This window comes from Marmota marmota, unplaced genomic scaffold (assembly GCF_001458135.2).
Source record: "Marmota marmota marmota unplaced genomic scaffold, marMar, whole genome shotgun sequence".
NCBI lineage: Eukaryota > Metazoa > Chordata > Mammalia > Rodentia > Sciuridae > Marmota > Marmota marmota.
In genome coordinates, this window is record NW_026000261.1 from 13,249,878 (window position 1) to 13,277,181 (window position 27,304).

Genomic DNA, 27,304 nt, shown 5'->3' on the forward strand with positions numbered 1-27,304 from the left:
CCATCTGAAGAACAAAAGTATTATTAATAAACACTTACTAGCCTCCAAAGAGGCAGAGTGCATGATCATGAGAAATAAAATAAATATGTGTCAAGAACCATGGAGAAATATAAGCCCTAAGGCCATGCCCCCATGACTGATTTCCTTCAGTCATGCCCCACCTGCCTACAGTTACCACCTAGTAGTTCATCAAAATTAATAATTCATGAAATGGATTAAACCACTGATGATTTTTGAACCCTTAGATCCGATGATTTCTTAACAGCTCTACCTCTTAACCTTGTACTGGGGATGATGCTTTCAACACATGACCTTTTGGGGGACGAAATTCTATATCTAAATAATTATATTCTATCCCTGGCCCCCAAAAGCTTATGCCCATCTCTCAATGCAAACTGCAGTTGGACCACCTCCAAATTTCTGCATAGTCTTAATATTTCAAGCATTGTTAAAAAGTCCACATCCAAATTGTCCAAGACTCATGGGAAACTCTTAGCTGTAAGTTCCTGTAAAAATTAAAAGCTAATTTCATGCTTCTATTATAAAATACCTCAGTGTAAACACTCCCATTCAAGGAGGAAGAATAGGGGGATGGAAATAAGAAATGGGACTAAAGCAAAGCTAAAACACAGCTGGGAAAATATTAAGTCCTGTAGTTTTATGTCTAGTGTCTGGGTCATGTGGTAGTAAGATGTGGGCCCCAAAGGACTTAGGCAGCTCCACACCTGTTGCCTTGACAGTTGAAACCCAAATTGCCTCTCTCTGTCTCTCTGTCTGCTTTCTGTTTGCCATGAACTAAAGAGTTTTTTCTCTATCATGCCCTTTCACCATGATGTTTTTGCCTTGGAGCCTGCTGACTATGGAAGGAAGCTCTGAAACCATGTGCCAAAATTTAGTTTTCCTCCTCTAAGTTGTTCTTATCAGGAATTATATTCACAGACATTAAAAGCTAACACACTATGTTTATTAACAGGCACATATTTTTATCAAGAATAAATGTTCTGAAGCTATGTTACAGTTTCACTCAAGATGAGTTTATAAGAGAATAATGGGAAGAAATGTGGGTGGTTCACTTTGTGATCTAAGTTATTTTAGGAGGTGGCCCTTGATGTGTGTGTGTGTGTATGTGTGTGTGTGTGTGTGTGTGTGTGTGTGTGTGTGTGTGTGAATCAATTTAATTAAGCAATACCAAATTGCCTGATAGTTTGAAATCCAGAAAAAGAAAATTGAAATATCAGGAGTAGAGTCATGTAGATGGCCCTATGAAAGTATGTACTAAATATTGTCCTCTAGAGATTATCTACCAGGAAATAGCACTAAAAAACTGAGTAGAAAGAATTACAAGGTTAGTCAATATTTTCCAGTCATTATCATCAGCGCTTTATAGAATATGAATGGAATGGTCCTGACAGAACAAACAAAAGGCATGTATGAGAACAATAGTAGGGGTTCCCACTCAGAACAACTGATTAAGCTACCACCACTTAAAAAGCCCAACCCAATAGCAATAAGGAACTAAATTTTAGCCCTGATAAAATTATATACCAAGTAGAGCAAATTTTATTGAGAAAATCAAAAAGAACCTATTGGAAAATAAATGACATTTAAAAACCTTTTGTCTTAAAAAGGGACAATGATCATTTTGATTGGAAAACACATTCACATGGAATTCCCCATGTTCTCAGTTGACATTTCATTTTGATCATATTATAGCCCAGCTTCTCTTCCCAATCTTGGTTTCTTCCACTTTCTGCACAGAAGTTAAAACTGAGAACACTCTGTCATAAATGTCATGCATTCTATTTTTTATTTCACTTTTGGCTTCCTGAAACATTATTTCTACATAGAATCATAATAGGTGATATTTTATATATGATATTTATATTATGATATTTTATATATGATATTATTTTCTTTGAATCTCAGATATTTTAAATTTTCTATCATATATAAAATGATTTAAATTTATGTTTAATTTTTTTACAGAAATATTTTATCATGTATCAATTATATATAATTTATAGTCAGAAAATTGTATTTTTATTAAAAAAGTAATAAAACAGTTTTAATGCAATATCTTTTAAATAAATTGACTTGTTATGAAAATTTCTCATAAAAAATTATGATGACTGCCCATTACTTGGGATAGTGGTGATAGTAGTTATGGAATAAACCAGCATCTTAGGTTGCAATATAATTTTATTACCTAACTGAATCAGTTTGGAATTTAATATTCACCTTTACCCACATTGATTTGCAACAATATTTGATAACTACTCATTCAACAAAACTTAGGTGAATCACCCATTTATAAAGAAATAGACAATATGTAAATGGTTCTCTTTCTTTCACAATGTCTAGATTAACTCCTATGAGTAATCAATAATTTGTTGACTTAGTCAATATTTTGAGTAACCATATTTTATTAGTCACTTGGAGATGTGATGGCTATATTTATGCATCCACTTAGACAATGGCACCTAGGGACTTGATCAAAGAATATTGTAGCAGTTTTTATGAAGATACGTTTAGGCATGATTAATATTTAAATCCATATAATTTAAGTAAAGAAAATCATTATCCATAATGTGGGTGAACCTCGTCCAATTAGTTGAAAGCCTTAGAAGAAAAGAGGCTGACTTCTCACAAGGAAGAACTGGGATGAGCCAATTATTTCACTTTCTGTCTTTGTCTCTATCCTCTCTTTTTCACTACACACACACACACACACACAAGATGTTGGCAATAGAATTATAATTAATTCAGTGGAGTTGCAAAAATATTACAAGTCCCTTAGTAATTAAATTTCATGCAAGAAAAATACATTTTTACTCTAAGTTATTAAAAATGACTAATGTATTTTTAAAATCTCACTAGTTGTCTAAAAGTTACCTGAGAAATTATTGAGATCAGTGAGTGAAATCATTTGCAATTATCCGTTTTCAATTAAATTCTGTTAACCTGAAGTAGATTTGTTTAAGACTAATTGCCTAAGATAACTAGAACCATATGTCCCATTGATATTCTCTTTTATTAGGTAAGCTGGCAACACCCTCATTAAACAGTGGGGTCTTATTCCCTGTCCTTGATGTGGACTGGGCATTTAGCCTAATTTGAGCAATAGAAATATCTCTTAAATGACTATTTAAATTCTGAGGTGTACTTTAGGAGTTCCACATCTTCCACCACTACCTCTTGGAGCACTATTTGAAAAATCATGTGCCATGTTTTAAAAAGCACTAGACATGGATGGGCTGGGGTTGTGGCTCAGTGGCAGACCGCTCGCCTAGCATGTGCAGGGCCCTGGGTCTGATCCTCAGCACCACATATAAATAAATAAATAAAATAAAGGTATTGTGTCCAACTACAACGAATATATATAGATACAGATAGGTATCGATATAGATAGATAGATAGATTGATTGATAGATAATATGTAAAAGGTTCTCTTTCTTTCACAATGTCTAGCACTAGATATGGAAATTCCTTTCTTACAAAACCAAGCACACGGTTTATATACCTTCTTGGTCTTCATGTTGCCAATTTGAAATGCCCAGCCCTATCACAATTCAACTTGATACCTCATGAAGCAGAAGAGCTGACTATTTAACCAATAGAATCATGCAAAATTATAAATTGGTTTTCATTTTAAGCCACTAAATTTGGAATATTTTGCGACACCAACATAGATACCTGAAGTTTTAATAAAATTGCCCATTTTTTAATGGAAGTATTTCATGATTTTCTAAATTCAGCAGACCTAAAGAAAGACAAGATGCCATGCAAATGATATGGTAGATTGAAACCTAATTTTTAAGGAAATAATAATGATGATTCAGGCTTACATTATGCTCCTATACTTTGGGGATAATTTCAGTTGTGAAAATCATAGACAGTGTTTCTCAGTAGCTTTAAAAGTAATGTCACCACAAATCATCCTTTTTAATGTCTTGTAAAGCTGTCATAAAAACTGAAAAATGAATCCACATATACACAGACTAATTAAAAACCTCTGGAAGAAAAAAAAGAACAACTTTTTAAATATTAGAGCAAGAGTTTCAATTGGAAATTTAGGATGATTATAAGTGTTTCATTTTCTAGTAGAAACAAAGGACTCTAGCACAGCCTATTGAAGCCAATGAAAGCCACCTGAAGTAGTTTTTAAGTTACTAAGACAAAAGTTCATCATTAAAGAGTCATATAGTTTAGTTTTGTAGTGTCAAATGAACCCAAGTGTAAATCTCTTACTCATATCACTGGTCAGGTATTTGTTTTTAAAAACATTATGGTATGACAGCATATCTCATGTGCATAACATAAAGCACTTAAAGCAAATAGTGGCTACAGAGTAGGTATCTCTAATCATACCTCTACATGCTGTAGAGTTTCTAAAAAGACAGAAATTCTGATAATTTTAGGGACTGAGTAGTAGTCAAAAACCACTTATACAAAAAAAGACCATTTCACCTGAGGATTTCTATGCCTCCTTAACATTCATGACTCAAGATATTTAAGAAAATAATATCAATAAAAAATTAAAAAATAAAATTAAAAAAAATATGACTAAAAAATAAAATATGTAAAGTGAAATTGTTTAACAACAACAACAACAAAAGCATATTCCTGAATGAGTCACATGGCTCCTGGTTGCTCTGAGTTTCTGTGGCCAAGTTTCCTCCTCTGGGCCAGTAGTAAGACTGGTAGGCTTCCTGTCTTGCCTAGAGTTTCCCACCTATGCTTTTGCTTGTACTCTGGTGAATAACCCCTACTCCTGCCTGGTGGCTCTGCTGCACCAATGTCACATTGCCCTATCATCCCACTACCTTAAATGGAAATGCACTGGTATCAGAGAGCAACTAGATGCTGAGCTCCTATGTTATTCCAATAGGGCATGGTTAATAAAGTGTGTTCTAGCCACATTGGTTGTTTAGGACATGGATATTTTAATACCTATATCACTAAACCTGAGCAGACTTCAGTTGAACAGTGGCAAACCTTGGAGGTAAGCATTTATGATGAACTAGAATTCAAAGTATTTCAAGACCCAGATGCTGCTAGAATATTCAGTATTCAAGGAAAAATTTTAAATATTAGTTGTTTACAGTCTATGTGTCCTGATGTTTCTGAAGAAGTAGCAGAAATCAGAACTGAAAAATCTGTTGAAAATATTCCAAAGAAGATAGACCCAGAAATTTATGAAGTAAAATATGCTGCCACAGACGTAGCAGATTATTTATTTAGTTATTTATTTTTTAATATTTATTTTTTAGTTGTAGTTGGACACAATACATTTATTTTATTTGTTTATTTTTATGTAGTGCTAAAGATAGAGCCCAGGGCCTCACATGTGCTAGGTGAGCACTCTACCACTGAGCCACAACCCCAGCTCGCTAGCAGATTTTTTAAATGTCCATTCTAAGAAAAGGAAAATCTATGGGATGATAATAATACAAATGGCGTCTGTGAGGAAGAGCCAATGAAACAGCAGCAGCAGCAACATGAATATCAGGATTGTGTTTTTCAAGGCAGTAACTCCAATGGTTACTGAAGTGATCATAGAAAGAAATGAAGAAAAGAAAACACACCAGTTGTGGAATGCTCACCTAAGAAGAAATGAAAAAGTAATTGTAATTAATATATTTTAAATATGATTTAGTTGATACGATATTAAACACAATAGATGAGTAAATGTTTTGAAAAATGTTTACATTATTCTGGGTATGGAGGGGCAAGTTTATAATTCCAACTACTCAGGAGGCAGAGGAAGGGTATTCCAAATTCACAGCTAGTCTGGGTGACTTAGTGAAACCTTGTCTCAAAAAAGTCTGAGGATGTGGCTCAGTGGTAGAGTGCACCTGGGTTGAATCCCTAGTACTGTAAAATAAACAAACAAATGAACAAATAAATAAATAAATCAGTAATTTATAAAACACGGAACACTTGATTAGGAGATCAAGGGTTTTGTACTAAAATAAACTGGCTAATTTGGATAGTATCAATGATATTAAATGTGCCATTTTCTTTTAGACAGAATATAATGGTTAAAAGTTGCTCTCAAAATACATAAATAAATAAAATATACTTATTTATTGCAATATGTTTAATATAATTGATAATTTATAGATTCCCCCAGCCAGAACAAAGGCTTAATCCTAGAAACAAAAACAGTACTAAATTAAAAAAAAAATTGTAGATGGATATAATACCTTTATTGAACCCAGTGCCTCACACATGCCAGGAAAGTGTTCTACCAATGAGCTATGATCCCAGTCCCCTAAAAATTATTTTTATTTTCATAAAACTTGTCCATTCTTTATATCTGTTTCTTCCTTTAATCTTTATTGCTACTACTTTAATTTAAGTCATACTAGCCTTATTTATAACCCACTTACAGTAACTTAACTAGTTTCTTGGTGTTTCTTCTTTCCTTCGTACAATTATATATAAAAACTATTACCAGAGTACTTTTCTTAACACTTCTAATTTTTAGTGGTGCTTCATAATTATAAATAATATAGGGAATCATTATAATATATTTGTACATGCTTATTCCCTAGTACATTCCCTTCCTTTCTCCTCTTTCTTCCCCTGATTCTAATCTTCTACTACTGTGTTTTACTGGATTCTCTTTTAGTTTCTTGAAAACACTTCTTTGCTTTTTTCTCTCTAGCTTTTACGTATAAGAGAAAATATAAGCCAGGGTGGTACCTGCCTGTAATCCCAGAAGCTCCGAGACTGAGGCAGGAGGATGATGAGTTCAAAGCCAGCCTCAGCAATGACGAGATGCTAAGCAACTCAGTGAGACTTTGTCCCTAAATAAAATACAAAATAGGGCTGGGGTTGTGGATCAGTGGTCAAATGCCCCTGAATTCAGTCCCCAGTACACCCACCCCCCAAAAAAGAGAAAATATATACCTTTAGTTCTCTAGATTTGCATTATTTTCCTCAATAATTTGGATTTTTTATTAACAACATGATGTTCTTAAATTACATCCATTCTTCTGCAAATTATATAATGTCATCCTTTATGATTTGGAAAACAGCATTGCGATATATACATTTTTTATCCATTCATCTGTTAAAGGGCACTTAATATGTTTCCATAATTTGGCTAGTGTGCATTGTGCTATTATGAACATGGGTATTTATGTATCATTATAGTGTGCTTGCTCTAGATATTTTGGACAAATACTGAGGAGTGGCCTGTCTAGGTAATATGATGATTCCATACTTATTTCCTTGGTGGTTATACTACCTTACAATGCCAGAAACAATATATAAGTATGCTTTTTTCTCCATATCACTTTGAGAATTTGTTATTATTTATCTTCTTGATGATATATATTCTAATTGTAGTGAAATAAAATTTCACTGTACTTTTGATTTGCACTTCCTGAATACTAAATATTTTGAACATTTTTATGTATTCATTGTCCACTTGTAATTTTCCTATTGATAAATTTCTGATTAGTTTCTCCCATTATGTAGGCTTTATCTTTAGGCTGTTAATGTTTATCCTTTGTTTTAAAAAGGCTTTTTAGTTTAATGTCTTCTCATGTATTAATTATTAATATCACTTCTTGTGCAGTAGGATTCCTATTGAGGAAGTTGCTGCCCGCACTTTTTTTGAAATGTTGCTTCTACCTTTTCTTGTAGCAGTTGCAAAGTTTTTGGACTACTGCCTAAATCTTTGATTTGCCTTGAGTTGATATTTGTATAAAGGAAGAGATAAGAATCCAGTTTCATTCTTCTACATACGGATATTCAGTTGTCCCAGCACCATTTGATAAAAAGGTTGTCTTTTCTCCAAAAATTTTTGGGTGCCTCAGTCAAGGATCTGATGACTACTCAGTCAAGGATCTGATGACTACCTGTGTGTTTCCCTCTGTCTTCTATTTTATTACATTGGTCTAAATGTCTGTTTTTATGTGAATACCATACTATTTTTATTACTGTATCTCTGCACATTAACTTAAAATCAAGTATTGTGATGCTTTCAGCATTGCTCTTATTCTTCAGAATGACTTTGGCTATTCAAGGACGTTTATTCCTCTATGTGAATTTAAGACTGATTTTTTTCTATCTCTTTGAAGAATCATTGGTATTTTAATGAGGACTGCATTAAATCTGAAGATTACTATAGGTAATACGGCCACTAAAAATATGAATTCTGCCTGTTCACAAAATGGGAGGTTTTTTCATATTCAGTTGTTTTCTTAAATTTCTTACTTCAGTCTTATATAATTTTCATTAAAGAGGTATTTCACTTCCTTGACTAGATTAATTCTAGCTGTTTTTGAAGCTCATGTGGATGTAATTGTCTCAGATTCACTATTACTGTATAAAGAAGCTATTGATTTTGTATGTTGATTCTGTAGCCTGCTATTTTGCTGAATTTGTTTTTCAGCTGTAGAAGTCTCCAAGTGGAGTTTGGGATTATATCATCTTCTTACTTTCTTTTTTTAAAAAAACCCTTTTACCTACATGACTTGAATAACTGCTTTTGCTACAATTTCAAGGACTGCATTCAATAGCAGTGGTGACAATGACTATCCTCATTCTGTTCTTGATAGTAAAAAAAAAATCACTTATATTCTCTTGTTTCAAATGGTATATTTTCATTTTCCCATAAATTAGATTTCTAACTCCTAGTTGAAATATTTTATGATGTGGAGATTAAGTTGGTACACATATTGAGTTCATAAAAATATTATTTTAAAATCTTTAAATAGTTTCTTAGAGCACAGAAGACGGCAGATTAGGGGAAAGAAGCACCTCACAGAAACACTTCAGCATCAGAATTACAAAGAGGGAAGACTTCTTCTCAGCAATGTGAGTAATTAAAGAAACTCACTAAAAATACTGAACTGTTAAAAATAACCCATAAAGACTCAGGAATTAGAAATTGAACAAAGAAATAATAAATTAAGAATATCAGTGGTGGTAGCAAAGGTGAGGGGCAACACAGATAAACAAAGAAGACAGGTATGCCCAGTAGATAAAGAATAATAAAATAAAGAAAAAAATCAATTTGGGGAAACCAGTGGATTAGAGAGGAAGGCTGATTTTAATGGACACAGAGTCAGCAGGATAAGTGAATTAATGAAAGCAAATCCAAAATTACCTCCCCAGTAATGAGAAATGTTTTGGGAGCAGAAGATGTTCCTAGACCAAAAAAGCAGACACAGTGCCCTGTGGGGAAAACTGCCAGGGGCATAGCCATAGTCTGTGCTCATATCTCATGGGGAAAACCACTACTGGCACTAGTACCACCACTATACTCTCTCTGCATGCCCCTGATGGGAAAAACATCAGCTTCTACTGCTGAGCACCACACACACAATGTGGGCTCTGCTGCATCTGTGTGGAGGAATTGCAAAGATAGGAGATTGAGAACTCTAGAAGCTGATTAAAAAATTGTCCAGGAGGTGCCTGAGCCAGAGACTGAAACAGGCACAAAGAAAATTATATCTGGACAGTTCCATCTCTGGATCCCAAGGGACAAACTACCTTTATTGCTGTTGCTATAGTGGCTACACAGGAGCATCTGCACTCCAGGCCAGATATATGGTATTTCTTATGGGTAGCAGTGAAGATGAAACTGGTGGAGGTTTTGTCACTGTGCCATAAAACTGGATTTACCAGAAGCCCTATAGCTCCAGACATCCTGCAGATGCCAGCATCTCCCACCAATAAGGTGGTCTGGACCAACTCTCAAATTCCTTCCCACAGAATTTCAAAGTTCATTTAAGACTAAACCCCAATTATTAGAATCTCCAATTTAGAAATCTACACCACCTCTGTCACCCAAATTGTGCTACACCACCATATATCAGGAGATTGGAAATTGAGATCCGATGAAACAAGCTGTGTCTCCTAACCATAATGGCTGGCAGTTAAGTAAGGAACACAAAGGCATTGAGCTTAAGGATCACCAACCCTCCACCCAAGGGTAACAAAGCCAAAATGAATATGAACAATTAAAATTCATCCCTGCAACATTTTGACCATCTTAGCATAAATAAGCACTTTATTTCTCAAAAATAGATTTCTTTTTTTTCTATATTTTTTTATATTTCTGTTTTTCCTTTTCTGCATATGCCTCTTATTATTTTTAAAATATTTTTAAGTTGTACATGGACCTTTATTTTATTTATATATATGTGGTGCTGAGAATCAAACCCAGTGCCTCACACATGCTAACAAGCACACTACTACTGAGCCACAACCCCAGCCCTCTCCCATAATAATTTTTAATGTTCATATTTGTAAAGTTTTTAACTATTTATTTTGATATTCCTAAACATCATTTTATTGTATCCTATTACATTTTACTTTTTTCCATTTTACATGGTTATGTGAACACATATATGGGGGTGTAGGCATGGATATGTGTACTCACTGTGAAAATAGGTTAAAGAAAATATATGCATATTCTTATAAATTAAAATTTCACATTTATTGCTTCCTTCTGTTTCTGTTTTTTAGGTTTGATTTGTCTTAGGTGGAGCTCAAGTATATGCGGATTCAAGTTGATTTGATATTATAGTTGCTATTTTTTTCATATCTGGGTTCTTCCCTTCTAATCTCCCCTTCTTCACTCTTTCCTACTAATAGCCAAATTTTCCTGCCCCCAATTCCTCTTTCTTTAATTACTCTCATTTTATCTTTTATTTCTTCTTATTTATGGATGACATCTGTTACCTAACTCCTGTTTGTCTTCTGATCACTTTCTTTAAATATTTCATAGTTTATCCCACATTTCTACCTTATTTTTTCTATACTTAAAAAACTGTAATCCAACTTACAAATAGATTTATATAGTTTATTCAATTCATGCCCCATTTATGTTGAGTTGATAATTAATATAGTGGATGATATAGTAGATACCTGATATTGAATTCATGATCTAGTTCAGAGTTTTGTATTGCTGGTACATTATTTACTGACCTCATTATACCTTTATAGGTGGCAATTAATTTTACATATATCAAAGTAGACATTGGACATTTATTTTTATATATGAGACGCCGACATTAGTGCTATTCCTGGTTCCCCCTCCCTCTAAGAGCTCAAAAAGTGATTAGGATACTTCAAGATTACAGAGTAGTGATTCTCCTACTGTGAAATTCTCATAAACCAGCTAAACAAGATTAACTCTCAACCCATACAAGATCTAATGCCACTTGAACCTAAACTTAATTCAATGCATAGAATTGGTGAAACAAAATTCCCAAACTAAAAAATAGGCTCTGCAGAGGAACAACCACAGGGGAATTTCAGGTGACCTCCCTTGACACCTCTTCATATAACAGGTAGAAATCCTAGAATAAAAATAAATACACATGTAAGGACATGCAAAATAAGAAATGAGAATCCACTTCCATTGATGTGCCAATCCAGGACTTCTAAAAACATGAGAAAAAGGCAAAAAAACCTCCCCCCAAAATTTACAATCCCTCAATAAAGGATCCCACAGATACAGAAGTGGATAAAATTTCAGAGAAATATTATAATAAACTGATTATTTTAATGCTCAATTAACTAAAACAAGATCTAAGAAATGAATTAAGAGACCACTTCCAGAGATGAAAGACCCTTTTCAACAAAGGAATAGAAATATTGAAAAGAAACTACTTATATTTCCTGGAAATGAAAGGTGCAATGAAACAAATTAAATATTCATCTGAAAAATCATGAAAATATTAGATTTTATAGGAACTAGAACTTCAGGCCTTGAAGACAGGATACATGAGTTTGAGTACATGGAATGGAATAAAGAGAAATAGTAATAGAACATGATCAGAGTATAAACAACTCTGGGACAGCATCAAGAGACCAAAGCTGAAAATCATTGGGATAGAAGAGAACATTGAAATAGGAGTTAAAGCCACTAAGAACATTTTCAAAGAGTCACAGAACAATTTCATGAGAAAAAAATTTCTAAGATGTATTATAATAAAATGCATAACAGAAAATTAGGAGAGAATATTGAAAGATATAGTGATGCCACCTGCTTCACTCTTCCTGCTAAGGATTGCTTTGGCTACTCTGGGTCTCTTATTCTTCCAGATGAATTTCATGACTGCTGTTTCTATTTCTATGAGGAATGTCATTGGGATTTTGATTGAAATTGCATTAAAGATGTGTAGTGCTTTTGGTAGTATGGTCATTTTGATAATATTAATTCTGCCTATACAAGAGCAAGGTAGATCATTCCACCTTCTAAGGTCTTTTTTGATTACTTTCTTTAGGGCTCTCTAATTTTCATTATATAGATCTTTCACTTCTTCATTACTTTGATTCCCAAGTATTTTATTGTATTTTTTTTGAGGCTATTGTAAATGGAGTAGTATTCCTTGTTTTCCTTTCTAAGGATTTCTCACTGGTATACATAAATGTATTTGATTTATGGGTGTTAACTTTATGTCCTGCTACTTTGCTGAATTCATTTACTAGTTCTTGAAGTTTCCTGGTGGAACTTTTTGGGTCTTCTAGGTATAGAATCATATCATCAACAAATAGTGATAATTTGAGTTCTTCTTTTCCTATGTGCATCCTTTTGATTTCCTTCATCTGTCTAATTGCTCTGGCCAGTTATTTAAGAACTATGTTAAATAGAAGTGGTGAAAGAGGGCACCCCTGTCTTGTTCCAATTTTTAGAGGAAATACCTTCAATTATTCTCCATTTAGAATGGTGTTGGTTGGGCTGGGGATGTGGCTCAAGTGGTAGCGCTCCCGCCTGGCATGCGTTGCGGCCCGGGTTCCATCCTCAGCACCACATACAAACAAAGATGTTGTGTCTGCCGAAAACAAAACAAAACAAAAAAATATATATTAAAATTCCCTCTCTCTCTCTCTCTCTCTCTCTCTCTCTCCTTCCTTCCTTAAAAAAATTAGAATGGTGTTGGCCTTTGGCTTAGCATAGATACCCTTTATGATGCTGAGATGTTTCTGTTATCCCTAGTTTTTCTAGTGTTTTGAACATGAAGGGATGCTGTATTTTGTCAAATGCTTTTTCTGAGTCTGTTGATATGATCATATGATTCTTATCTTTAAGCCTATTGATGTGATGAATTACATTTATTGATTTCTGAGAGAAACATCAGGTCACATTTTAGAAGTAAAATAATAAGGTTCACTTCTTATTTCTCACCACATACACTAAAATGAAAGAGAGCCTGGAATGAGATATTCCAAGCCCTAAAATAAAATAATTGGCAGTGAAAATTGCTATTCCCAGCAAAACTCTTTTTCATATTTAATGGAAAAATATTTCTATGGCAAGGAAGAACTAAAAAAATATCAGACTACCAAGCCAACACTGAAAAAGAATGCTCAAAGTTAAATTGATCAGAAATGAATATAAATACAAAGCCCAAAACTTCAAAAAAATGAAAATTAATAGAAGAGTAATCAGTTAAATGGAAATCAAGACAGAATTAAATATAACAAAAATTATCATGACAGCATACCACAAATCGCACATAATAATAATAATAATAATAATAATAACAATAATAATAGACAAATAGGGCCATTACATACTGGTGAAGGGGACAATTTAACAGAAAGATATGATAATGGTAACTGTGTATGTTCCAAATGTCCAGTTACATTAAATTAATCTTCCTCAACTTTAATCGTAAATAGAAGACAATGCAAGAGTATTGTGTGATTACAATACAAACTTATCACCAATAAAGTGGTCATCAAAGCATACAATCAATAAAGTTATAGTTAACCTAAAGAACGTTATAAAACAAATGAAGCTAATAGAATCTACAGAATATTTTGCCCCAAAACATCTTAATTTGACTTACTTTTTAGGAGATAATAGAACTTTTTGAAAAATAAATCATATTCTAGGTCACAATATAAGTCTTAGCAAATACAAAAAGATAGATATAAATCATGAATGTATGCAACTGGAAATAAACAGTGAGAAAAATAATAGAAACCACATAAACACATGGAAATTAAACAATACTCTTTTAAATGAAGAATGGATCAATGAAGAAATAAAAGAAGAAATCAAGAAATTCTTAGAAACATGAAAACAAAAGACAACATATTAAAATATTTGGAACAATTTGAGAGCAGTATTATGAAAAATTTGTTGAATTGACTGCCTACATTTAACAAAAATTGAGATTCCAAATAAGTAAGATTATGCTCCACATAAAAGCCTTAGAAAAAGTAGAACAAATTAACTTAAAAATCAGAAGAAGATGAGAAGTAATAAGAATCAGAGCCAAAATTAAGTAATTTGAATATAACAAACAATGCACAGGATTGATGCAACAAATATTCTATTCCTCAAAAAGGTAAATAAGACTCATAAACCACCAGCCAAACAAACCAAAAGAAAATAGAAAGAATGCCCAATTAATTAAAATTAGAGATGAAAAGGGAGATATCACCACAGACACTTCTGAAATTCAGAACACTGTTAGAAATTATCTTGAAAATTTATACTCCAATAAACTGTGAAATCTAGTAGACCTTGACAAATTTCTAGACACAGATGACCTGTCCAAATTGAACCATGAAGATGTAGAAAACCTAAACAAACTAATACCAAGTAATGACACTGAAAGGGTAATTAAAAGCCTAATAGTAAGAAAACTCAGTATTAGATAAATTTTCAGGTTAGTTCTACCAGAACTTTAATGAAGAACTACCATCAGTCTTTCTTAAATTCTTCTATGAAATTAAAAGGAAAAGAACAGTCACAAACACATTGCCAGAATCCAGTATAGTTATGATAAGAAAACCAAATAAAGACCTCACTGGGAAAGAAAAACACATACCAATATTCCTGATAAACATAGATGCAAAATTTTTTTTTCATAAAATGTTGCCACAGGACATTCAAAAGCATATTATTAAAACAATACACCATGATCAATTTGTTTCATGCCATGCATACAAGGTTGGTTCAACATATGGAAATCTGTAAACATAATTCACCAATTAAATAGAATTGAGAACAAAAATCACATGACATTACAATAAGCACACAAAAGGCCTTTGATAAAATCCAGAACCCATTCATGTTAAAAATACTGGAGAAAGTAGTACAAGGAATTTACCTCAATATTATAAATGTTTATATGACAAACCCAAAGACAACATCATACTGAATGAAGAAAAAAAAATGAAAGATTTTTTTTTCTCTAAAATCCAGAGGATTTTTTAAAGAAAGAATTTCTTTCTCTAAAGGAAAAGAAAAGGATGCCCTCTGTCACAACTGTTATTCAATCTCTTTCTCAAAACCCTAGCCAGAGCAATCAGGCAAGAGAAGGATATTAAAATGATACAAATAGGAAAAGAAGAAATCAAACTACCACTGTTTACCAATGACAAAGTCTTACATCTAGAAGATGCAAAAAATTCCACCAGGATGTTTATAATTCTAGAGCTAATAAATAAAGTTACCCATGTAACAGGATACAACAACAACATCCATAAATCAATAGCTTTCCTATACAATAACAGTGATTAAGATATAATGAAATCAGGAAAATGATACCTTCATAATAAAACAACCCTGAGAAATAATCTATCCAAGGAGGTGAGAGATGTCTACAATGAAAACTATAGAACACTGAAGAAAGCAAAAAGAAATTGAAGAGTACCTCAGAAGACAAAAAGACCTCCCACAGTCTTGCATAGGCAGAATTAGTATTGTCAACATGGCCATAGTACTAAAAGCAATATATGTAATCCCCATCAAAATATCAATGAATTCTTTATAGAATTAGAAAAAAAGTTGTAAAATTTATTTGGAAGTTTAAGATACCCAGAATAGCAAAAGCAATTCTGAACAAGAAAGAAGATGCAGGAGACATCATAGTACATGATCTCAAATTATGTGACAGAGGTATAGTAGCAAAAAACAAACAAACAAAAAAAACACTATGGTATGCATCAAAATGGAATAGAATAGAATATACAGAGACAAAGCAACATAGTTACATCCATTCAATACTTGATAAAGGTGCCAAAAATATATTTTGGAGAAAATCAGACTTTTTAACAATTGGTATTGGGGGAAACTGGATAGCTATATGTGAATAAATGAAGCCAGATCCCTATCTCTCACCCCACACAAAAGTTAAATCAAAGTGGATCAAATACTTAGGAATTAGACCATAAACCTTGAATTTTCTAGAAGAAAACATAAGGGCAACCCTCCATCACAAATAGGTGTAGGCTCCTCAACAAGACCCCTAAAACTCAAGTAATTAAACCAAGAGTCAATAAGTGGGATACCATCAAATAAAAAACTTCTACACAGCAGATGAAATGTTAAGAGAGTGAAGGGACAACTTATGTTATGGAAGAAAAATTTTGCCAGCTAGTCCTTCTACAGGGAATTACTATACATAATGTATGACATATTCCAAAGCCTCACTGCTTAAATTATAAATTGCCCAATAAATACATGGACAAAAGAACTAAAGGGAAATTTCTCAAAGTCAGACACACAAATGTTCAAGAAATACATGGGAAAAAAATGTGAAACATCTCTAGCAATCAGGATAAATCAAAGCAAAACCATTATAATTAATATATAATTTAATTTTAGTCCAAATGACAGTTATCAAAATACAAATAGTAACAAATGTTTGTGAGAATGTGTGGCAAAAGGTATACTCATACATTTTTAGTGGGACTAAAAATTAGTGCAAATAGTCTGGAAAGAAGCATGTAGATTCTTCAAAATACTAGGAATGGAACTGCCATAAGACTCAGCTATCCCATTCCTCACTTTTTATCTAAAGATCTAAATCAACATACTATCATGATGTAGCTCCTTTTATAGCAGCACAATTCACAACAGAAAAATTATGTATTCAACTCAAATGCCCATCAATAAATGAACGGATCAACAAAATGTGGTATATATACATGTTGCTATATATACACTCAGTCATAAAGAAGAAAGAAATAATGGCATTTTCTGGTAAATGGACAGAAAAGAAGAAAATTGTGCTAAATGAAATAATCCAGGCTTAGAAAATCAAAGGTCAGATATTTTTTCTTGTATGTGCAAGCTGGAGCAAATAAGGGGAGATTGTGTATCATCAAGATACAGGAAATATCAGTGGAGTAGAAGAAGAACAAGATGGAGAGAGGAAGGAAGGGAAAGGGGAACAACTATGAATTGAACTTACTAAAATCATGCTACATTCAGATACAAAGGAACCAAAGGGAATTTCACCTTTATGCCTATGTAGAAAATACCAATCAAAAATAAATAAATAAGAGAATGAAGAGAAGATTAGAAGAACAGAGTAGAGAGAACAGGGAGAGGGAAAGAGGGGATAGGAATTGAAATCAAATATATTGCATGTATGATTTTGTCAAAATTAACCCATATACTGTGGTTAGAGAACTGATTATCAAAGGAAGAAACAACCAAAGCTACATTTTGATCTCTAGCCAGGTTTTCTTTTATACCCTTATTTTATGTATGTATATATGCATGCATGTATTCATTTATTTATTTTTATGTGGCATTGAGGGTCAAACACATGTGTGCAAGGCAAGCACTTTACTACTGAGTCATGACCCCATCCCCTCAAGCCAGCTTTGACAATACTTTTATATATCCCCTTCCTTAAAGACAAAGTTTTTAGGTTGAAGTATGAAGGGCTATAGGCAATTTTCTTGGTATTCGTTGTCATTGGAAATCAGTCGAGAATTATTTGATATGGTTCTGTACTCCCTAGGCTAAATGAAAATGAACCTTTAAGTGGAGCTAAGGAGATTTTGATTCTTTACAAGCATTATAGCCATTTGGTAGGATATCTCTGAATAGACTAAATCCATTATTTATTTTCTAGTATGAGATTTTAACTATTACATGAGAAGAATTTTTTTCAATTTTTTCAGAAATGTTTCATCTTATTTTCTAATTCCTAGAGCATCCTTAAACAGCAAACAATTTTTAACACAATCTCATTCTGTGCAATAATAGTTGATATTATTTATTTCTCATTTTATGTGACTTCTTTTCTTTTTAATTTTTTAAGTTGTAAAAGGACATAACACCTATATTTATTTGTTTATTTATGTATTCATTCATTCATTCATTTAATGTGGTGCTAGGCAATTTATATTATTACTTGAGCCATGGGAATTCTGTTCAGGATGACATTGACTCTACCTGTATATTTGTATTCCCTATGGTTTATCCCAGAAGTTGTCTAGTTTCTGGAAAGAAACCTAACCTTTCATCCATTTTGAGCTGACATTTGTGCATGATGAGAGATATGGATCTCCTTTCATTCTTCTGTATATAGATATCCATGTCTTTTCTCCAAGGTATATTTTTAACACTTTTCCAAGTATCAGATAACTGTAAGTATGTGGCTTTGTCTCTGTGTCTGTTATTCTGTTTCACTGGTTTGCATGTCCATTTTTCTGCCAATGTCCAGGTGTTTATATTACTAAGGCATTGTAGAATAATTTGAAATCTGATACTGTGATGCCTCCATTATTGGTGCTTTGTTCAGGATTGCTTTTGTTTTGCTGAGTTTTTTGTTATTTTAAATAAATTTAAGTATTTTTTTGAGATGTCAGAAAAATATCTTTGATATTTTAATGTGGATTGCTTTGAATCTGTAGATCACTTTGTATAATATGGTCATTTATTTTTGCCTACCCAAAAAATATGGGAGGTCTTTCCATTTTCTATTCTCAACATTCTGTATTATCTTGTTCAGAAGTATTTCACCTTTTTTTATTAGATTCATCCCTAAGTATTTCTTAAAGCTTTTGTAAATGAAATCCTTTTCCTCATTGATGTCTTATTTGTATTATTATTGGTGTATAGAAAAACTATCAATTTTTCTATGTTTATTTTAAACCCTGCTACATTCCTGAATTTGTATACCAGCTCTTGGAGTCTTCCAGTGGAGCTTTCAGGGAGTTATAAATATAGGATCATATCATCTACGAATAGGGTTAATTTGACTACTTTTTTTCATAATTTTATCCCTTCTTATTTCTTATGTCTTTCCCTTGCCTAATTGTTATGGATAATAATTAAAAAATATCTGCACAGAAAATGAAGCAATAAACTGTATGAAAAGAAAGCTTACAGGGTGGAAGAAAATCTTTGTCATCTATTCTTTTGAAAGAGGATTTTAACCAGGATATATAAAGAATTTTAAAAATTATAACACAAAAAATAATTTCATTAAATACGCAAATTAACTAAACAGACACTTCTAAAAATAAGATGTACAAATGTTTAAACAATTATATAAAAATGTTCAACATTGTTAACCTCCAGGGAAATGCAAATAAAAAGTACACTGAGATTTTATTTCACTCCAGTCAAAATGTCAACCATTAAGAATATAAATAACCAAAACCAGGCAGAGAAACATCAAGGGAAGAAAACTTCAGACCAACATCCCTGATGAATGTTGATGTAAAATTGCTCAATAAAATTCTGGCAAATCACATACAAACACATACTTAAAAAATAGTGCACCATGATCAAGTGGGTTTCATTCCAGGGATGCAAGGTTGGTTCAACATACAGAAGTCAATAAATATAATTCATCATATCAATAGACTTAATGATAAGAATCATATGATTATACCAATTGATGCAGAGAAAGCATTTGACAAAATACAGTACCCTGTCATGCTCAAGGCACTAGAAAAACTAAGAATAGTAGGAACATACTTCAAAGGTGTAAAAGCTATCAATGCTAAATCAAAGGCCAGCATTATTATAAATGGCAAAAAAAGGAAGTATTTTTTTTCTGAAAACTGTAGCAAGACAAGCAAGTCCTCTTTCACCATTTGTATTCAACATAGTCCTTGAAACTCTACCCAGAGCAATTAGAAAGAAGAAAGAAATTAAAGGGAAACAAAAAGGAAAAGAAGAACTCAAAATATCATTATTTGCTGATGACATGATTGTATATCAGAAAACTTCTATAATTAGTGAATTCAGCAAAGTAGCAGAATATAAAATCAATACCCATAAATCAAATGAATTTCTATACATCAGTTTGGAATCTTATGAAAGATAAATTTGGAAAACCACCCAATTCTCAATAGCCTCAAAAAACAAAAGTAAAAACAAAAACAAAAACAAAAACAAAAAAAAACCTGGGGAATCAACTTAACAAAAGATGTGAAAGACTTACACAATGAAAATTACAGAACACTAATGAAATTAATTGAAGAAGACCTTAGAAGATGGAAAGATCTCCCATGCTCTTGGATAGACAGAATTAATATTGTAAAAATGTCCATACTACCCAAAGTGCTATATAGATTCAATGTGATTCCAATTAAAATCCCAATGTCATTCCTTATAGAAATAGAAAAAGTAATCATGAAACTCAATTGGAAAAATGAGAGACCCAGAATAGCCAAAGCAATCCTTAGCACGAAGGCTGAAGCATGAGACATCACAATACCAGACCTTAAACTATACTACCAAGATGTAGTGACAAAAACGGCATGGTATTGGCACCAAAACAGACATGTAAACCAATTGTATAGAATAGAAGACACAGATACAAACCCACTTAAATACAGTTATCTCATACTAGACAAAGGTGCCAAAAACATACATTGGAGAAAAGATAGCCTCTTCAACGAATGGTGCTGGGAGAAGTTGAAATCCAAATGAGGCAAAATAAAATTAAGCCCCTATGTCTCACCATGCACAAAACTCAACTCAGCATGTATCAAGGACCTCGGAATTAGTACAGAGACCCTGTGCCTAATAGAGGACAAATTAGGCCCAAATCTTCATCACATTGGATTAGGCCCCGACTTCCTTAACAAGACTCCTAAAGCGCAAGGAATAAAGTCAAGACTTAATCAGAAAGACTACACTTTGGGAACAAATTTTTGTCACATACATGTCAGATAGAGCACTAATATCCATTATACATAAGAAACTTGAAAAACTTAACACCAAAAAAACAAACAACCCAATCAATAAAAGCACTAAGGAGCTGAACAGAAACTTCTCAGAGAAATAAATACGATCTATCAACAAATACATGAAAAAATGTTCAACATCTCTAGTAAATAGAGAAATGCAAATCAAAACTACTGTAAGATTTCATCCCACACCAGTCAGAATGACAGTTATCAAGAATACAGACAACAATAAACATTGGCAAGGATGTGGGGGAAAAGGCATACTCATACATTGCTGTTGGGACTGCAAATTGATGCAACCAATCTGGAAAGCAGTATGAAGATTCCTTACAAAACTTGGAATGGAACCACCATTTGACCCAGCCATCCCACCCCTTTGTCTATACCCAAAGGACTTAAAATCAGCATACTTTAGTAATTCAGCCACACCAATATTCATAGCAGTTCAATTCACAATAGCTAAACTGTGGAAGCACATAGATGTCTTTCAATACATGAATGGAAAGAGAAGCCATGGTATATACACACAATGGAATATTACTCAGAATTAAAAGAAAATAAAATCATGGCATTTTCACGTAAATAGTTGGAGTTGGAGAATATTATGCTAAGTAAATTAAGTCAATCCCAAGAAACCATTAGCTGAATGTTCTCTTTGATAATTGGATGCTGATCCAAAATGGGGAGGTGGGAGGCATGGGAAAACTGGAGGAAATTTGTGCAAAGGGGAGAGAGGGTAGGGTGAGTAGAGGGGCCAGAAAACATGATGGAATGAGGTGGACATCTTTACCCTAGGTACTTATAAGACTGCACATAGGGTGTGAGGCTACATCATGTATAAACAGAGAAATGAAAAGTTGTGCTTGCAGTTGTGTACAATGAATCAAAATGCATTTTGCTGTCATATATTCCTAATTAAAACTAAAAAAGAATATAAATAACAACAAGTGTTGGTGAGGATGCAAAAAAATATAAATTAATACTTAGTTTTGATGGGTATCTAAATTAGTATACCCACCAATGAAAGTTATTATGATGATTCCTGAAATCTAAAAATTGGACTACCATATGACTCAACTATCCCATTAGTCAGTATTTATCCAAAATAATTAAATTTAGCATACTTTAGAGATACATTCATACCCATATTTATTATAGTACAATTCACAATAGCCAATTTGTGGAAACATTCACATTTCTTTCATCATAAAAATGGATAAAAACATGGTATCTATGTACTAAAGAGTTTTATTCTGTCATAATAAAGAACAAAATTCTATTATTTGCAGGAAAATTAATGAAACTATAATGCATCAAGTTAAGTAAATACACCAGAATTGGAGAGAAGAGTGTCATATGTTTTCTTGTCAAATGTGGAAGCTAGTGGAAATTTTTTTTAAGTTTATTTTGAAATTAGAAGGGAGATCATCAGGATATAGGAAGATATGTAGGGAGTGCAGGAGTGTAAAAGGATATATTGGAGAGAGAGGAAGGGAGCATGAAACAAGATGATGAGGAGAGAAATTGATCAAAACATGTTATATACACATCCTAATATTCCACAATGAAATGTAGCATTTTGTATAATTAGTATGTTCTAATAAAAATAAATAATATTTCAAAATATACCTGCAACAAGAACAAATTTAATGAAAATATTTTACAAGTTTAGACAGTTTCATGTGTTTTCTCATAGGTTTGCATGTGAAATATGCCTTGGTAAAATGGATTATCATTGAAAATGGATCAGCTCAGCTACCATCTATATAAAACCAAAAAAAATCAAATTTTATAATACTCTGTGCCTCATATAATTTGATGATTTTGTGATTTTTATTTAAAAATGTGTGTCTGGAAGTGTCATGTCAGCAAACTGGTGGAAGCTTACTACTTAGGAAGCTCTACGTTCCCAAGGGGCCTCAAAGAAACGTAGGAACAAATTATAACTTCTCAGAACCACATTTCCAGGAGCTATAGAAAACAATCAAATATTTACAACAACAAAACAAGTATATAAAAAAGAAATCTCATCTACAAAATAGTAGAATACTATGGAAGCATTTTTCTCACCATTTTCCCCTTCATTCCTAAGATGTCAGCAACTTTGGAATTGAGTGACCGCTGCTTGATTCCCATCACAACAGTCAGAGTAAACATCACATGCACATTATTGTTTTTTTTTTTATTTTTACTAACTTATCTTTTGGATACCTGAAGGAATCATTCATATGTCTCTGTCTTGCATAACTTGAAAAGCAGTTGGAAAAAAATGCAATGATTCTATAAACCTAAAGATGCCTTGGCCAAAAATGTTCAGAGGAAGGCATGCAATAGACCATCTAAAGCCTGTCTGAAAGTTGGACATGGATTCTTTGGGCAATCAGGGCATAAAAGAGAATTTGTATGTATAGAACAATTTTGAAAGCCATGTTCATATCCAGAAAAGATGTATGCTCAGAAAAGTCCTGAGAAAACCTTAATCTTTCCCTACAGGATTGTTATGGTTTTCATGTGAGGTCTCCACAAAGCTCATGTATGAACCAATGCAAGAAGTTTTAGAGGAGAAATGATCAGGTTATGAGACCCTTAACTCAATCAGTGAATTAGTCCTGTGATGGGATTAAGTAGATGGAAACTGAAGGCCAGTAGGGTATGGCTGGAGGAAGTGGGTCACTGGGGATGTGCCTTTGGGGTATATATTTTGTATCTGGCAGGTGGATTCTCTCTCTCTCTCTCTCTCTCTCTCTCTCTCCCTCTCTACTGATCATCATGTGAGTTTCTTCCCTTCACCACACTCTTGCACTATGATATTCTGCCTCACTTCAAGCCCTGGGGAATGGAACTTGCTGTCCATGGGCTGAGAACTCTGAAACCATGAGCTGCTAAATAAACTCTTTCTCCTCTAAAATTCTTCTGATCAGACCTTTTAGTTACAGCAGCAAAAACACTAACTAAAAGAATGATGATTAGTAGGCTCAGACCAAGCTCTAGGTAATAATTAAAGTAATTCACCAGGAGAGTGATTTGACTAGTAGCTGTTTGTGTGTGTGTGTGTGTGTGTGTGTGTGTGTGTGTGTGTGTGTATAAAACACACATGTTAGCTTCAGATCTTGACATTCAAGGAAATCTGCCAAAACATTAAATGAATACATTAAATTCAATTAATTTACATTGATTTAAATATCAATAAAGACTTCAGTGAGCACATATGAAAACAAATGTTCTTTGCAGAAATTGTTTGGAATAATCTGAAAACAATGAATTACTAAAATCTCTAAACATATAAAAGGTTCAAATATCAGCTGATTTTTGCATCAGAGACTTTGGGGGCCAGGGGGCAATTGTGTGGTTTTGAAAGTCCATAAAGAAGTAAACTGTAAGCAAAGAATTGTATATATCAGCAAAACTGTTCTTAAAAAAGTTAAAGGTACAATGAAGACATTCCAAAATCCGATGGAGTTCATTGTCCTTAAAATAGTCCTGTGAGAAGTGATTGAAGATATCTTTTAAATTAAATAAAAGTTAAGTTGACATTAACTCAAAGATATATAAATATCAAAAATTCTCTAGTAAAGATAAATACAGGGCAAATAGGAAGTTTAATACTACTATAATCTGGTAGCTGCTTGATTTCTATAGTAGTTATAAACAAATGAATGAAAATATCAATGCATAAACAACATATAAAGATATAATTTCTGATAAATTATATAAAAAGGGATAAAGTTCCATAGTAGTAGTATTATATATAATTAAAACTTTGTATCAGTTTAAATTATAATTTTAGGATTCAATCCCCTTATTAACTACAAAGAAAATATCTATAGCATATACATAAAGAGAAGTGAAAGCATGATCTAAATATAACACTTTAAATGTAAAATAAATAGGAAAGAAGACATTAAGGAACTAAGGAAGAGGTACAAAAGAAAAACAAAACAAAACAAAACAAAAACCCTGAAGGATATAAAGAGAATGAATATGAAACTTTCTATATGTAATTTCTTACTCATCAGTAATTATTTTAAATGTAAGTAGATTAAATTATCCAGTTAAAAGCACAAATAACAACAAAAAGGAAGTTCTAATTATATGCTGTTCACAAAAGATTTAATTTAGATCTAAAGAAACAATTAGTTTTAAACTGAAATCATTAGAAAATATTTCATGAACAAAAAATATTTCAGTAACAAAAATAGAGTTGGAGCATTATACTAAAAACAGAAGAAATACACTTTCTATTAAAAACATTTAAATAGATACATAAGGACAATATACGTTGATAAAATGATTTAATTTACCAAGAAGATGTGATTGGAAACACACACACACACATACATGCATCCATACACACACACACACACAGATTTTCCAAAATTATTATGATTTGACATTACAAGAGTACAGTACAAACATTGTAGTTTCCAACTTATAATGATTTGACGTAATTTTCTTACTTCATGATGGTTTTTATAACAATATGCATTCAGTAGAAACTATATTTTAGTCAGTCGGTTATCTGGATATATGTCAACTTTATTCCACAAAAGTCACACACACACATACACACACACAAAGACTCACCTCACATCATGTAGGTGTGTGTGTATATATATATATATATATATACACACACACACACACACACACACACATATATATATATATATATATATATCATCTATATGTGTTTAGACATATATATACATAACCATATACAGTAATCAAAATGCCTTAGGTGTACCATTCCTTTCAATTTCAAATAGCACTCTATTGAATTATAATTTAGTTACACAGTTTAATCATCAATGAATTCTACAGATAAACTTATTGCTGAAAATCACACTTTCTGATCTGGTGAACATCAAAGCATATGTCAACATGCAAACTCAATATGTAGTAGAAATAAATTAATTCCAGCACCCATAAAGAAGTAGTCATTTTTATATTAACTAGGGAGTAAATGTGGATTAACAGAGCTGAATTAAATAGAATTCTATAGGAATTCCATTCCAATATCAATGTGGCATATTTTTTTCCAGACTGGGAGTATTCTTTGCATAAGTACATATGTTACCCCAAAATTTTGGGAGCTAGTTTTAACAAAATCTTTCATATTAATTTGAACCTTTAATAGCACCATTTATTCCATTCTCTGAACAGAATGCTGAATTGACAGATGCAGAGTATAATCATGTAAATTCAACTTTAATTTATTTCTTCAAATCAATTATAAAAAATGAATGTGCCCATGATGCTTTTTACTATATTTGCACTTCATTTATTTTAGTAACAATGTCACCTGCTATATTAAATAGAACTGCCAGTTCTACTAATATCCCCTCCAAGTAATAATGAACTGTCTGTTCTAATATCCCTCCAAAGAATAGGTAATTTAGAGATAGAATTTATTTCTGCAAAATATAACCCAAATATATTCAGAAAAAAATACTACAAAAGTTCTGTGCATATCATAAATTGTTATACAGAATCTTTTGGAATATCATTAATTTTTAAATTTTAAGTATATGCAACATAAAAACAAAAATAAAATGCAAACATATTCAAATATCTGTTATGGTATGGATATATGGTTTCTCCCCCCAAAGAACTCCTCTGTTATGGAATGAATGTTCAGAGTAGAAATTGTTAGATTATTAGAGTTGTTGCATAATCAGTTCATCCTAGTTTGAGTAGATTGACTGGGTGGTAACTATAGGCAGGTGGGTTATGACTGGAGTAGGTGGGTCACTGGGAATCTGGCTTAGAAGGATTCATGTTCCTTATAGATAATTGGTAATATCAAAGTTTAATGCCTTATGTCAAAAATAAATGTCAAGAAAGTAACATAAATGTTCAGTTCACAATAGCCAAGCTATGAAGCTAAACTAGGTCCCTTTTAACATAAGAATGGATAAAGAAAATGTGGTTTATATGCACAATGGAATATTACTCAGCCACTTTATGGCATTTGCTGGAAAATGGATGGAACTGGAGACTATCATGTTCAATGAAATAAGCTGCCACAATTTGCCCTTGTTCATTAATGTCTCTGGCATCTAAAGCCTGTTTTACTGCAGCTGCCACGACTTGCTCTTGTTCATTAATGTCTCTACATAATTTAATATATGTGTTTAAATCTTCATGTTTCCATGGTCTAATGATATCTCTGCACCAACGATTCGCTTGCTCATAAGCCAGGTGTTTTAGTAATGGCATTGCTTGTTCTGTATTCCCAAAAACTCTGGTAGCTGTTTGAATAAGCCTATCTACAAATTCAGCATAAGGTTCATTAGCTCCTTGTATTACCTTAGATAATTGACCTTGTAAACCTCCATGTCCTTGTAAAGTCTTCCATGCCTTAATTGCATCT

General features: G+C 32.6%; 1 pseudogene; it reads left to right on the top strand.

Annotated features, from left to right (window-relative positions):
- The first annotated feature begins 4,636 nt into the window (after positions 1-4,636).
- Positions 4,637-8,147, top strand: LOC125614299 (annotated as a pseudogene).
- The last annotated feature ends 19,157 nt before the right edge of the window (positions 8,148-27,304 follow it).